Raw genomic sequence first — 12,210 nt, 5'->3', positions numbered from 1 at the left:
TTCCAAGGCAATAGCAGAGAGCTGGATCAGAAGTGGAGCAGCGGGGACTCCATATGGGATGCCAGCACTGCAGGCAGCAGCTTTACCTGCTATGCTACAGTGCTGGCCCCAGATCCAGATATATTAAACCTGGACTGTGCTCCCTAAAAGGTCTCCTTCCTCTGGACTCCAAAAATAGCTCTTTCCATAACACTGGCTGGCCATGTTGCTCAAAGCTGCCCTAGCACAGGACTTCCAATCTCTCAAGCTTCCTCAATAGACTAGACATCCCAACAGGGCAGGGTCTACAGCACAGACTCCAGCACTCACTGTAGTGTGTGCACATTGGAGTTGATCTGCTCTGAGTTGAAAAGTTCTATGTGATCTGATAGAACTGTTCACATAGAACTGGACCAGTTAATTTCTTCAGTCACATACACATTTACTGAGCAACTACTACATGCAAGGACCTATATGAGGCATTTCGTTTTTAAAGATGAAACAGACCCTCCAGAAGATGAAGTACTACAGGACGTGTGCATGCAGTTAACTACAAATCAAAGAAAGTAAAAAATGTCTTTGGAGTTGAAGATGATAGTGGGAAATGATATGAATAAGGAAATTTGCTATTAAGCAAGTACAGTTTGGACAGGGAAAGATGGCAAAAAACCTAATTTCCATGAATAGAGGACTACTTACATTATAGAGCATATAGAACATACAATGGAATTGACTGGCACTAAGAAGAATGAGAGAGCTCTATTTATAAAAACACATATATTAAAAAAACCTGATGCACTAATTAAAGCTATGACATGACATATCTGTTGATCCCCTACTATGTGCCAGGAAGGGGAGGAAGCAGCGGTGCAAGTGAAATGCTGAAAGAAGCAGAGAAGCAGAAAAAGTTTTTTCCTGGTTCCCTTCCCCTCTGAGACCTGCCTGTAACCTTGTCCTTAAGCTCCTTAGAGTACTTTCTTTCTTTCTTTTTTTTTTTTTTTAAGATGTTTCATTTATTTATTAGAGAGAGAGAGAGAGAGAGAGAGAGAGAAAGGTCTTCAGTCCACTGGTTCACTCCCCAAGTGGCCGCCTACGGCTGGAGCTGTGCTCATCCAAAGCCAGGAGCTTCTTCCGGTCTCCCACAAGGGTGCAGGGGCCCAAGGACTTGGGCCATCTTCTACTGCTTTCCCAGGCCATAGCAGAGAGCTGGATTGGAAGTGGAGCAGCCGGGACTAGAACTGTTGCCCATATGGGATGCCGGCGCTGCAGGTGGAGGATTAACCTACTGCGCCACAGCACTGGCTCCTCTTTTTTGTTTTTTAAAAGAGTTATTTATTTGAAAGAGTTACAGAAAGAGAGAGAGAGAGTGAGAGAGAGAGAGATCTGCTGGTTCTTTGTTTTGTTGTTGTTACTTTGGTATTTTTATTTTCAGGGTTAAGTATTTTTTTTTCATTGCTGTTTACTACTTTTCAGATTTCACAGGCAATATTATTTCATGTACAGGTATTGGGAAATGGACTCTTTGAAGATGTACAGTCATCCCATTCAGACACAAATAGAGTAACTTCCTAAAACTGAGGAAAACCTTCTTGTGAAATGTACTTCAGGACTTGAGAATAGACAAAGCTATTATAATGTGTACATCATTGTTTGTGGGAGCTATTGGGGTCAGATTAGACAGAAATTAGTATTATAGAAAATAACATCAATTCTTCTTGCATATAAAAATAAAAACTGATATAGTGTTACTGGGATGTGGTGCAAGTTTATAAACAATAAGTACGTAACTATCAAATTCAACAAGGACTTAATATTGGGGAAGTTTTACCAACTGATTGATATGTATCAAGCACTCAAATTGTGACTCCCTGCCCCACCCCCACCCCCACATTCATGTGATATCCCTCAAGGACTGTTGTCTGAGATGAAGGCAAACAAGATGTGACACCTATTTGCCTTCCTTTGTAACAATTGAGGGTGACAGAGCTGTGTGTTCCAAGGATCTCCATATCCTTCCAGTTCTTGCCAGCGAGACTGAAGAAGGGTAGGATAAGGCCACTGGAATCTCCATTATAGGGCCACAATGAGGACAGTGACCTTCAGTTTCTCAGAGAAAAAGGGAATTTTTCATCGAGTTGGGGCAGTATCCTAAGCCCAGCATATTCAGTGACCTCAGAGAAGCTGTGAGCCTCCTCCATTATTTTTTAAAGATTGATTGATTGATTTGAAAGGCAGAGTTGGAGGGAGAGAGGTCTTCCATCCACTGGTTCACTCCCCAGATGGCTGCAGTGATCTGAAGCCAGGAGCTTTTCCTGATCTCCCATGTGGGTGCAGGGGCCCAAGGACTTGGGCCATCTTCTGCTGCTTTCCCAGGCCGTAACAGAGAACTCACTTTCCAGCGCTGGTGCAGAGGCTCTCAGCTCTTTGAGTCCCGAGCCGTGGGCACCCACGCCCTCCACATAGGTTCACTATGTCCCTCTGATTACGGAAGAGTTTCCTCTGCTGTTTTTTCCCTAACTCTTCCCTGAGACTACACTATCTCCACTTTTATTAAACTATCAGTAAGCTCCCTCCCTATTCTGCCATCTTGGTATTGCCACCCCTGCTGGTTCACTTTCTAAATGACCACAATAGGCAGGGCTAGACCAGGCCAAAGCCAGGCACCAGGAACTTCCTCTTGGGCCATCTGCTGCTGCTTAGCAGGGAGCTGGATCAGAAGTGGAGTAGCTGGGGCTTGAACCAGTGCTCAAATAGGGATGGCGTTGCAGACCGTGGATTAACCCACTGTACCACAGTGCCAGCACCTTTTATTCTTGCTTAAATTAATTCAAGGGGGTTCTTGTTGTTTTCAAATACTCCTAACATACTAGATAAAGAAGAGAAAAAGCAGTAAAAATACGGGGTTGTTATTTGCCAAAACTCCTCAAACTTAACATTTAAACTTAACATTTTATCTATGCATTATTATTTATGTAAATTATACCTTAACTTAGGAATAGTAAAGCTGAGACAGGGTAAGTTATGGAAAGCACTGTGCATAGGGAGAACTGTTTTCGTGGCACAGGAGATGATTTGTTGCAGGGCCCAGATTCCCTCCAAGACTAAAGCATCCTTTTCCTCAGTTGCTGGCCGGAGTGTTTGCAGAGTCATGGCTCAGCTGAGTCCCTATTCCAAACTTGCTCTCAGATAAATGAAGGTATCTTCTCAATGTCACTGGATCTTCCCAGGTAACCCACCATAACCTGGCAAGTGGGGAGGGGAAAAGGGTATAAAGATTCAGCTCCAGTGGCCCAAACTGGGACTACTTCAAAGGGCTAGCCCAACTCCAGAGCTCCTAGTAGGCCTGGCTAAGGTCTTTGTTACAGCTGCAGTGCAGTTAATCTTTTTCCCGTACTCCAATCCTACTTCCTTCAAACCCCAAGTGTTGATCCTGAGAGCATTCATTCCCCAACCAAATTTCTGCATGCAAATCTCCATCTTCAGACCTTGCTCCCTGAGGAAACTGACTTGCGACAGTGAGAAACAGGACGATTCAATTTTGAACAAGCTTGAGATAGCAGGTAAAAATGTCTAATGAGAAATTTTAAATGTGTACTGAGGCTCAAGAAAATGATCAGGGCAGTAAAGAGAACCCAGGGTGATCTGTAGACAGATAAAAGTTGGAACCATGAGACATTATAATATGCAAAAGGAAAAAAATCAAAAGCAGATACCAAAGCAATATCAAGGATGCTGGACAAATAAGAGAAGATCCAACAAACAGGCAGAAGGGCTGGCACTGCAACATAGTGGGTAAAGCTGCCACCTGCAGTCCTGGCATCCTATACGAGCACTGGTTCAAGGCCCAGCTGCACCAGTGCCGATACGGCTCTCTGCTATGGCCTGGGAAAGCAGTGGAAGACTGCTTTGTCTTTCAAATAAATAAAATAAATTTAAAAAAAGTTACATAAAGAGAGGGAGAAGGAGAGAGAGAGAGTGTTTCCATCTGCTGATTCACGCTCCAGATGGCTGCAATGGCTAGAGCTGGACCAGGCGGAAGCCAGGAGCCAGGAGCTTCCTCCTGGTCTCTCACATGGGTGCAGGGGCCCAAGCACTTGGGCCATCTTCCATTGGTTTTCCTAGGACATTAGCAGGGAGTTGGATCAGAAGTGGCGCAGCTGGGATTCAAACCAGGGCCGATAGAAGATACGCCACCGTCGTAGGCAGTGGTGGTCTTACTCACTATGCCACAATGCTGATCCCCCTTGTGGATATTTTGAAAAATATTTATTTATTTTTAATAGAAAACTTTAATAAATATAAATTTTGAAAGTACAACTTTTGGATTTATAGCAGCAGACTCATAAAATGGCAGATGCCCTAAATAGCACTCTGGCCTCAGAATCAGCCCTTAAGGGATTCAGACCTGGCTAAAAAGCCCATGAGACTATCTCAGGCATGGAAAGCCAAGACATTGTGCCTACATGAAAATGACCTACATGAAAGATCTCCGTGAGTGAGATCCCAGTGGAAAGAAGGGGCTATTAAAGAAGTAGGTACCTTTCTCTGAAGGGAGGAGAGAACTTCCACTTTGATTATGGCCTTGTCTAAATAAGGTTGGAGTTTGTGAACTCAAGAGGCTTCCATAGCCTTGGCAGCTCATAACAAGAGCCTCAGGTGATTACTGACATAATAAATAACAGTGTCAGTTGTTAAATCAACAACGGGAGTCACTGTGCACTTATTCTCCATGTGGGACCTCTGTCCTTAATGTGCTATACTATGAGAATTAACAGTAAAACTAGTCTTCAAACAGTACTTTATACTCTGTGTGTCTGTGTGAGTACAAACTGTTGAAATCCTTACTTAGTATAGAGCTGATCTTCTGTATATAATTAAAAGTGAATCTTAATGAAAAAATGGGATGGGAGAGGGAGTAGGAGATGGGATGGTTTGCGGATGGGAGGATGGTTATGTGTGGGGAAACTGCTATAAATCCAAAAGTTGTACTTTCAAAATTTGTATTTATTAAATAAAAGTTAAAAAAAAATAGGTGTCGCACAGTAGGTGGTGTTGGATGAGGTCATTATTTACAGGATCTAGTTTGGGTACTGATCTTGGATAGTAATTTTGAAGGAACCCTTTCAAGTTGAATTAGCTGGAGCAGAGCCAAATGAATGTGCAGATCTGGCTTTTCATAGAAAATCCAATAGAGAGTGTTGTCTTCTCTTTGGTCTCCTTTTTCAGCACTAACCTTCAAACTTTGATGACTCTAATCTTCTTTGCATTCTGGAAGCTTCCTGAAAGAGCTAACTTTTTTTTTTTTTTAAAGAGTCATTTATTTATTTGAAAGTCAGAGTTACACAGAGAGAGAAAGAGGTCTTCCTGGCCAGCGCCACGGCTCACTAGGCTAATCCTCCGCCTTGCAGCGCCGGCACACCGGGTTCTAGTCCCCGTCGGGGCGCCAGATTGTTTCCCGGTTGCCCCTCTTCCAGGCCAGCTCTCTGCTGTGGCCCAGGATTGCAGTGGAGGATGGCCCAAGTGCTTGGGCCTTGCACCCCATGGGAGACCAGGAGAAGCACCTGGCTCCTCCCATCGGATCAGCGCGGTGTGCCGGCCGCAGCACGCTGGCCGCGGCGGCCATTGGAGGGAAAGGAAGACCTTTCTCTCTGTCTCTCTCTCTTACTGCCTAACTCTGCCTGTCAAAAAAAAAAAAAAAAAAAAAAAAAAAAAAAAAAAAAAAAAGAAAGAAAGAAAGAAAGAAAGAAAGAAAGAGGTCTTCCATCCAATGGTTCACTCCCTAATTAGCTGCACCGGCCGGAGCTGCACTGATCCAAAGTCAGGAGCCGGGAGCTTCTTCTGGCTATCCCACGTGGGTGCAGAGGCCTAAGGACTTGGGCGATCTTCTACTGCTTTCCTAGGCCATAGCAGAGAGCTGGATCAGAAGTGGAGCAGCCAGGGCTAGAACCAGTGCCCATATGGGATGTTGGCACTTCAGGCTGGGGCTTTAACCTGCTATGTCACAGTGCCAGCCCCCTCTCATTAACTCTTAATTTAGAATCAAAGTGCTCCTAAGGCTTCATATAATAGAAGTGTGTTTCAAGCTGTTTGTCTAAATCAGCTGCCAAATTTCTCCCTGTCCATCAGAAGGGATGTAGCTGTTTTTATCCCTTCTCACTGTTGCATTAAAAACTTGTTCTAGGTCTAGGTTGGCTAATGCTAATAGGATGCCTCTTTGAAACTTCCTCACTTCTCTGCTCCTCCACAGCCTTAAATAACTTCAGACACCTCAGGTCTGTAGTATGGAATTCCAAATGGCCTCACCTATCTGATGTAATTACAGAGCTACCACTCTGTTCTGCTTCCCCAAACATTTGCTTCCCCCAAATATTGGGAAAGAGGCAAGCCTCCCCCCTAAACTTTTGGTAAGCAGTGTAGAAGTAGAAACTCTGTCCTACAAGGTCTACTTGTAACTCTTCCAAATGAGCTGCTAAAATGGCTGGCTCTCTCTCCTGGGCCCTATTCTTATGAGACATCTCCAGTGCCAGCATGATGCTCTGTTGGCAGTAGTTCTGCTTGCCCAAGGAAGAGTATGCATTTTAGTTACCCTGGAATTAAACAGGAACTTCTGAGTGATAAAAATATCAATCCAAAGATGCAACTAATGTGAAATTGCCAGTGTGTGTTTTGACTGGTACTTTATTTATTTGCCAATTTTCCAGGCAGTTTATAGGAGTATTGTTACTAAAATTGCATGGATATTTCCAGGAGACAGCTAAACAGTCACTTAGACATGTTTTCATTTTCCTTAGGAGAGTGGATGGTATATTGTACTTCCTGCCGAGATGTATTGATGGAGCCTCCAGGACATTTCTTGCCTCTGGAGTCCTATATTAAGCAGAAGGGAAGCCGCACTCTCCTCTGGAGAGGTCCTAGCACTTCTGGGCCTTTTTTTCTCACCTCTAGAAGGTAGTGGTTATGTTATAATGCTGTAAAGAGCTTTGGACTCAACCTTACTCAGGATTTAAATTTTCCACTCAGTCACTTACCAACTGTACGACCTTAATGAAGAAAATTTACATAACCCTCTGTGTGGTTTCATTTCCCTGTTTATAAAGTAGGGCTATCGATGCCAATTTCTAAGGTTTTCCTGAATGTTAGGTAACATATGCAAAAAAACCTTGCCTAGGCCCTTGGTATGTACTAGGCACTCAGAAGATGTCTATTTTTTAAAAGAAAATTATTTATTTTTATTTATTTGAAAGCCAAAGAGAGAGAAAAAGAGAGCTCTCCCAGACAGAGCTCTCCATCAGCTACTTCACTACCCCAAATGCCCACAAAGCCAGGGCTGAGCCTGCCTGAAACTAGGAGCCCAGAACTCAATCCAGGACTCCTACATAGGTGTTAGGGACCAAAGTACTATTCACCTACTGCCTCCCAGTGTGCGCATTAGCAAGTAGCTGGGAATGGGGGCAGTGCTGGGACTCAAACCCAGGCACTCCAATAGGGAATGTGGGTGTCCCAAGCAGTGTCTGCGTATCTGACTGTCTCTCTCAAGATTGATCGATTATTTGAAACTTAAAGTTACGGAGAGAGAAGTCTTCTATCCACTGGTTTACTCCCCAAAGGGACCCTGACGGCCAGGGCTGAGCTAGGCAGAAGCAAAGCGCCAGGAGCTTCATCCAAGTCTCCTACATGGGTGCAGGGACCCAAGCACTTACTCCGTCTTCTGCTGCTTTTCCCAGATCGCTAGCAGGGAGCTGGGTTGGAAGTGAAGCAGCTGGGACATGAACAGGCACCCATATTGGGATGAGAGCATCGCAGGTAGTGGCTTTACTGGCTATTCCACAATGCCAGCCCCTCCCCGCCTCCCTGGCAATGTCTTAATCAGTGTACCAAATACCTGCCTCACCCAGTTTTATCAACTCAGCCTCTTATTAATGAACTCTTAACATCTGCAGTGATGAGTTAAGCTAATGGCTTTCTAAATGTCATTCCTTTATTTAAAAATTTTTTTAAAGTTTTATTAAATTATAATATGCGTTTTAGATTATGTCTGTTTATGCAATTTTATGAATTTATATACACATCTGTGAAATCATCACCACAATCAAGATATTGAATGTATCCTTTACCACCAAGTTTCTTTGTGTTCTTTGTAATCCATTCTTCCTTAACCCTCTCCTCCCCATCCTCAGGCAACCACTGATTTGCTTTCTGTCACTATAGATTAGTTTGCATTTTCTGGACTATTATATAAATGGATCTTGACGGTATGTTCTTTCATTTTGCATAATGATTTGACATTCATCCATGCTGTCAAGTGATCGAGTAATTTGTTCTTTTTATTGTTGAGTAATAATTGTATGGATATACCACAATTTGTTTATTCGTTCACGTGTTGGTGGACATTTGGGTTTTGTCCAGATTTTGACTGAAATGAATAAAACTGCTATAAACATTCAAGTGTAAGTCTTTGTGTGGACATATCCTTTCATTTCTCTTGATAGATACCTGGGCGTGATATAGCTGGGTCATTTGGTAAGTGTACGTTTTAACATTTTGAAAAACTGCCCAACTGTTTTCTCAAGCAGTTGCATCTTTTTACATCCTCAGAGTTTTGTGTTCCACTTTGTTACTCCACATCCTAGTCAGCGCTTAGTATTGTCTATCTTTTATAAAACAACCATCCTATTGGATATAGAGTTGTATTTCTGGTTTTGAATTGCATTTGCCTAATGATTAGTTATGTTTGGCATTTTTCATGTACTTATTTGTCATCCATAAATCTTCTTTGCCTTATTTTTTGTTTACCTTATTAACTTGAAAGAGTTCTTTATATACTATAGATGTGAGTCCCTTGTCATACATGTTTTACAAATATTTTCTCCCAGTAAGAAACTTTTCTGTGGCTTCTCTTTTCTTTTGAAAAATAACATTTTTTTACTTTGAAGAAATTCTCTCTTTTTTCTTAAACTTTGAACTTTACAGATAGAGTGGCCCGGAGGCTGTTTAACAGAGTATTGCAGCTGATGCTGCCAATTAAAAAATATATCTTTATATACATTTGATTAATGGTCCACAAACCCCACTAAAAATGTGCAATTCCATTCATGAAGAAAACAGTGCTCCTGTTTTAAGCAGCTTTTTTTTTTGGCCTGAAGACTGCTCATACCATTGGTTTGAAATTTGTGCCTTTGCTTATTTTCTGAGACACAAGAGCGTGTCGAAACAGCTCCCTTAGCTCCTGTGACTCGCTCCTGTCAGCTTTCCTCACTTGCTCTTCACCTTCACTTTGTGCTGTTTGACATGGATTTTACTGAGCAGATGCATCATAGCCTTGGTGACGAAGTTCTTCTGCTTTATCCCTTATTCTTTAGACGGGAGTTCTGTCTTTAGTGAACTTTACCTTTTTTATTTTCTTTTTGGTTGCTCCTGACAGTTTCTTGCTCAGGCCAGATGAAAGAACCAGGCAGCACAAGTCAGCATTTGCACAGAGTAATCAGCCAGTTAGTTGAGAAAATGTCCCCCAAAAGCCCAAGTAACCTCTGTGAAAAATACAAAGTTTCTAGAATTCTGTGCTAGATAATTTTGGATTTTGTTTGTTTTCTTTTTGTTCATCTTAAACTTTTTATTCTAAAATTACTATAGATTTGTAAGAAGTTACTTTCAAAATGTACACGAGATCCTGTGTACCTTTCACCTCTCCTTCCCTGGTATTATGTTGTATAACTTGAGTGCATAACAACATCATTAAATTGTATTCCTATAACCCACAGATGTTATTCAGGTTTCACCTGTTATACCTATACTGTGTGTGTGTGCGTGTGTGTGTGTAGTTCTAATTTTGTCACACATGTAGCTTCATGTAACTACTGCCACAGTCCAGATACAGAACAGTTCCATTACTACAAGACTCCTTTGTGTTACCCCTTTTGAATCATCACTATCTGCTTCCATTCCCAAATCCTACCTCCTGACAGCTACTAGTCTATATTCCACCTCTGTAATTATATTATTCCAAGAATATTATATAAAAGGGATCATATAGTACATAGCCTTTTTAAAAAAATTTTTGAAGACTTATTTATTTAAAAGGTAGAGTTACAGAGAGAGGGGTCTTCCATCTGCTGTCTCACTCCCCAAATAACCTCAATGACCAGAGCTGGGCTGATTGGAAGACAGGAGCTTCCTCCCAGTCCCCCACTTGGCTACAGGGGCCCAAGCCCTTGGACTATCCTCTGCTGCTCCCAGGCCATTAGCAGGGAGCTGGATCAGAAGTGGAGCAACCTGGATTCGAACTGGCGCCCATACAGGATGCTAGCACTGCAGGCAAAGGCTTAACCTATTATGCCACAGCACCTGGAGTTCTAACTGGCTTATTGCATGTATTAGTGGTTTGTTCTTTTTTATGGCTGAGTAGTGTTTTGTGTATGGATGTTCCACAGTTTCTGGTGCTGTTCACTTGTGGACAGTTGAGTTCCTAATTTGGGGTTATTATTAAAATAAAGTTACTCTGAACATTCGTGTATGTTTTTATCTAAATGTAGGTTTTTATTTTTCTGGGATAAAGCCTAAGAGTTTAGCTGCTGGGTTGTATCATAAGTATATTTTTAGTTCTAGAAAAAACTGCCAGAATGGCTATACAATTTCACATTCACATCATCAACATATAAGTAATACCTTTTCTCTGCATCTTCACTAACATTTGGTGGTGTTTCTGTTTTTTGTTTTAGTCATTTTGATAGATGTATAGTGATACTTGTTTTATTTTCATTTCCCTAGTGCTAATGACAAAGAACATCATTTCATTGGTGTTTTCCATCTGAATATCCTCTTTGGTAAAATGTTGGTTTGTGTCTTTTACCCATTTTATGAATGTACTGTTTGTTTTCTTCCCATTAAGTTTAGAGAATTCTTTATATAGCTTAGATACTAGTCCTCTGACAGATACTTATGTTTGCAAATGTATTCTCTGTAATGTATACTTTGTAATTTGCCTTTTCATCATCTTACAAGGGTCTTTTTCGGAACAATAGCTTTTCATTTTTATGAGATCCAATATATCAGTCTTTGTGTGGATTGTGCTTTTACCATTAAATCTTAAACTTATTCACTTAGTCTCAGTTACTGAAATTTTTCTTCTAAAAATTTTACAGTCTTAGGTTTTATATTAAATCCTTAATCTAGTATGAGATGATTTTTTTGAATAAGCTATGGAATGTAAGACTTTTTTTTTTTTTTTTTGCGTATGGAGATTTGATTGACCTAGCACTATTTGTTGAAAAGGCTAGTCTTCCTCCTTTGACTTTACATCAGAGGTATGATTCTTCTCACTTCATTCTTTTTAAAAATTATTTGAGCTATTCTAGATCCTTTGCCTTTCCATGTAAACTTCAGAATAAGCTTTTCTTTATCTATAAAAATTCTTTCTGAGGTTTTGATAGCAATTGCATTAAACTTATTAGAGTACAGTTGACGTCTCTACAATGTGGAGTCTCTCAATTCATGAAAATGGTAAAATCTCTAGTTATCTATATTGTCATTGATTTCTTTCAGCATTTTCTTAGTTAAAATGTTTAAAAGATTTATTTATTTATTTAAAAGGCAAAGGGTCAGAGAGACAGGATGAGATGGGGGTGATGGAAAGGGAGAGAGAGATTCTCCATCCACTGGTTCACTCCACAAATGGCCCTGACTGGGCCAGGCTGAAGCCAAGAGCTGGGAACTCCATCCTAGTCTCCTATGTGGGTTAGGGGGCCAAGCACTTGTGCTATTATCCACTGCCTTCCCAGGTACATTAGCAGGAAATTGGATCAGAAGTGGAGCATCTGGGACTCCAGCTTGGCATTCAAATATGGGATGCCAATGTCTCAAGTGGCAGTTCAAGACTACTGCACTACAGTGCTGACTCCTAGTTAAAAATTTTTTAAGAGTTTATTTGAGAGGCAGAGAGAGGATAAGCTGTCATCTGCTGGCCTACTCCCAAAATGCCCACAGTGGGCCAAAGGGCCCCAAAACTGGAAGCCAGAAACTCAGACCAAGTCTTTCATGTGGGTGACAGGAGCCCAATTACTTGACCCATCACTGCTGCCTCCCACAGTGCACATTAGCAGGAGGCTTGAGTCAGGAGCCAGAGTGGGAATTGAACCTGGTTACTCCGATGTGGGATTCAAGCGTCCTACCTGATATCTTAACCACTAATTCTTAGCACAGGGATCCTCTGAATGTTTTGTGAGATTTATACCTAAG

At 41.5% G+C, this 12,210-nt stretch overlaps 1 protein-coding gene across 10 annotated transcripts in view; it reads left to right on the top strand.

Annotated features, from left to right (window-relative positions):
- The window catches only part of SMG6 (SMG6 nonsense mediated mRNA decay factor), a 262,938-nt gene that overhangs the window by 101,169 nt on the left and 149,559 nt on the right, over window positions 1-12,210 (top strand). The window contains exon 1 of one of the 10 annotated variants that reach the window (XM_017348903.3): window positions 8,481-8,499. The exons of the other annotated variants lie outside the window; for them this stretch is intronic. The gene's annotated coding sequence lies outside the window, so the exon portion shown is untranslated. Of the gene's footprint in view, window positions 1-8,480; window positions 8,500-12,210 lie in introns of those variants that run through there. 10 annotated transcript variants of the gene reach the window in all.

This window comes from Oryctolagus cuniculus, chromosome 17, assembly GCF_964237555.1.
Source record: "Oryctolagus cuniculus chromosome 17, mOryCun1.1, whole genome shotgun sequence".
NCBI lineage: Eukaryota > Metazoa > Chordata > Mammalia > Lagomorpha > Leporidae > Oryctolagus > Oryctolagus cuniculus.
Note: the sequence above shows the minus strand (reverse complement) of the source record. Positions and strands in the feature narration are given on the sequence as shown.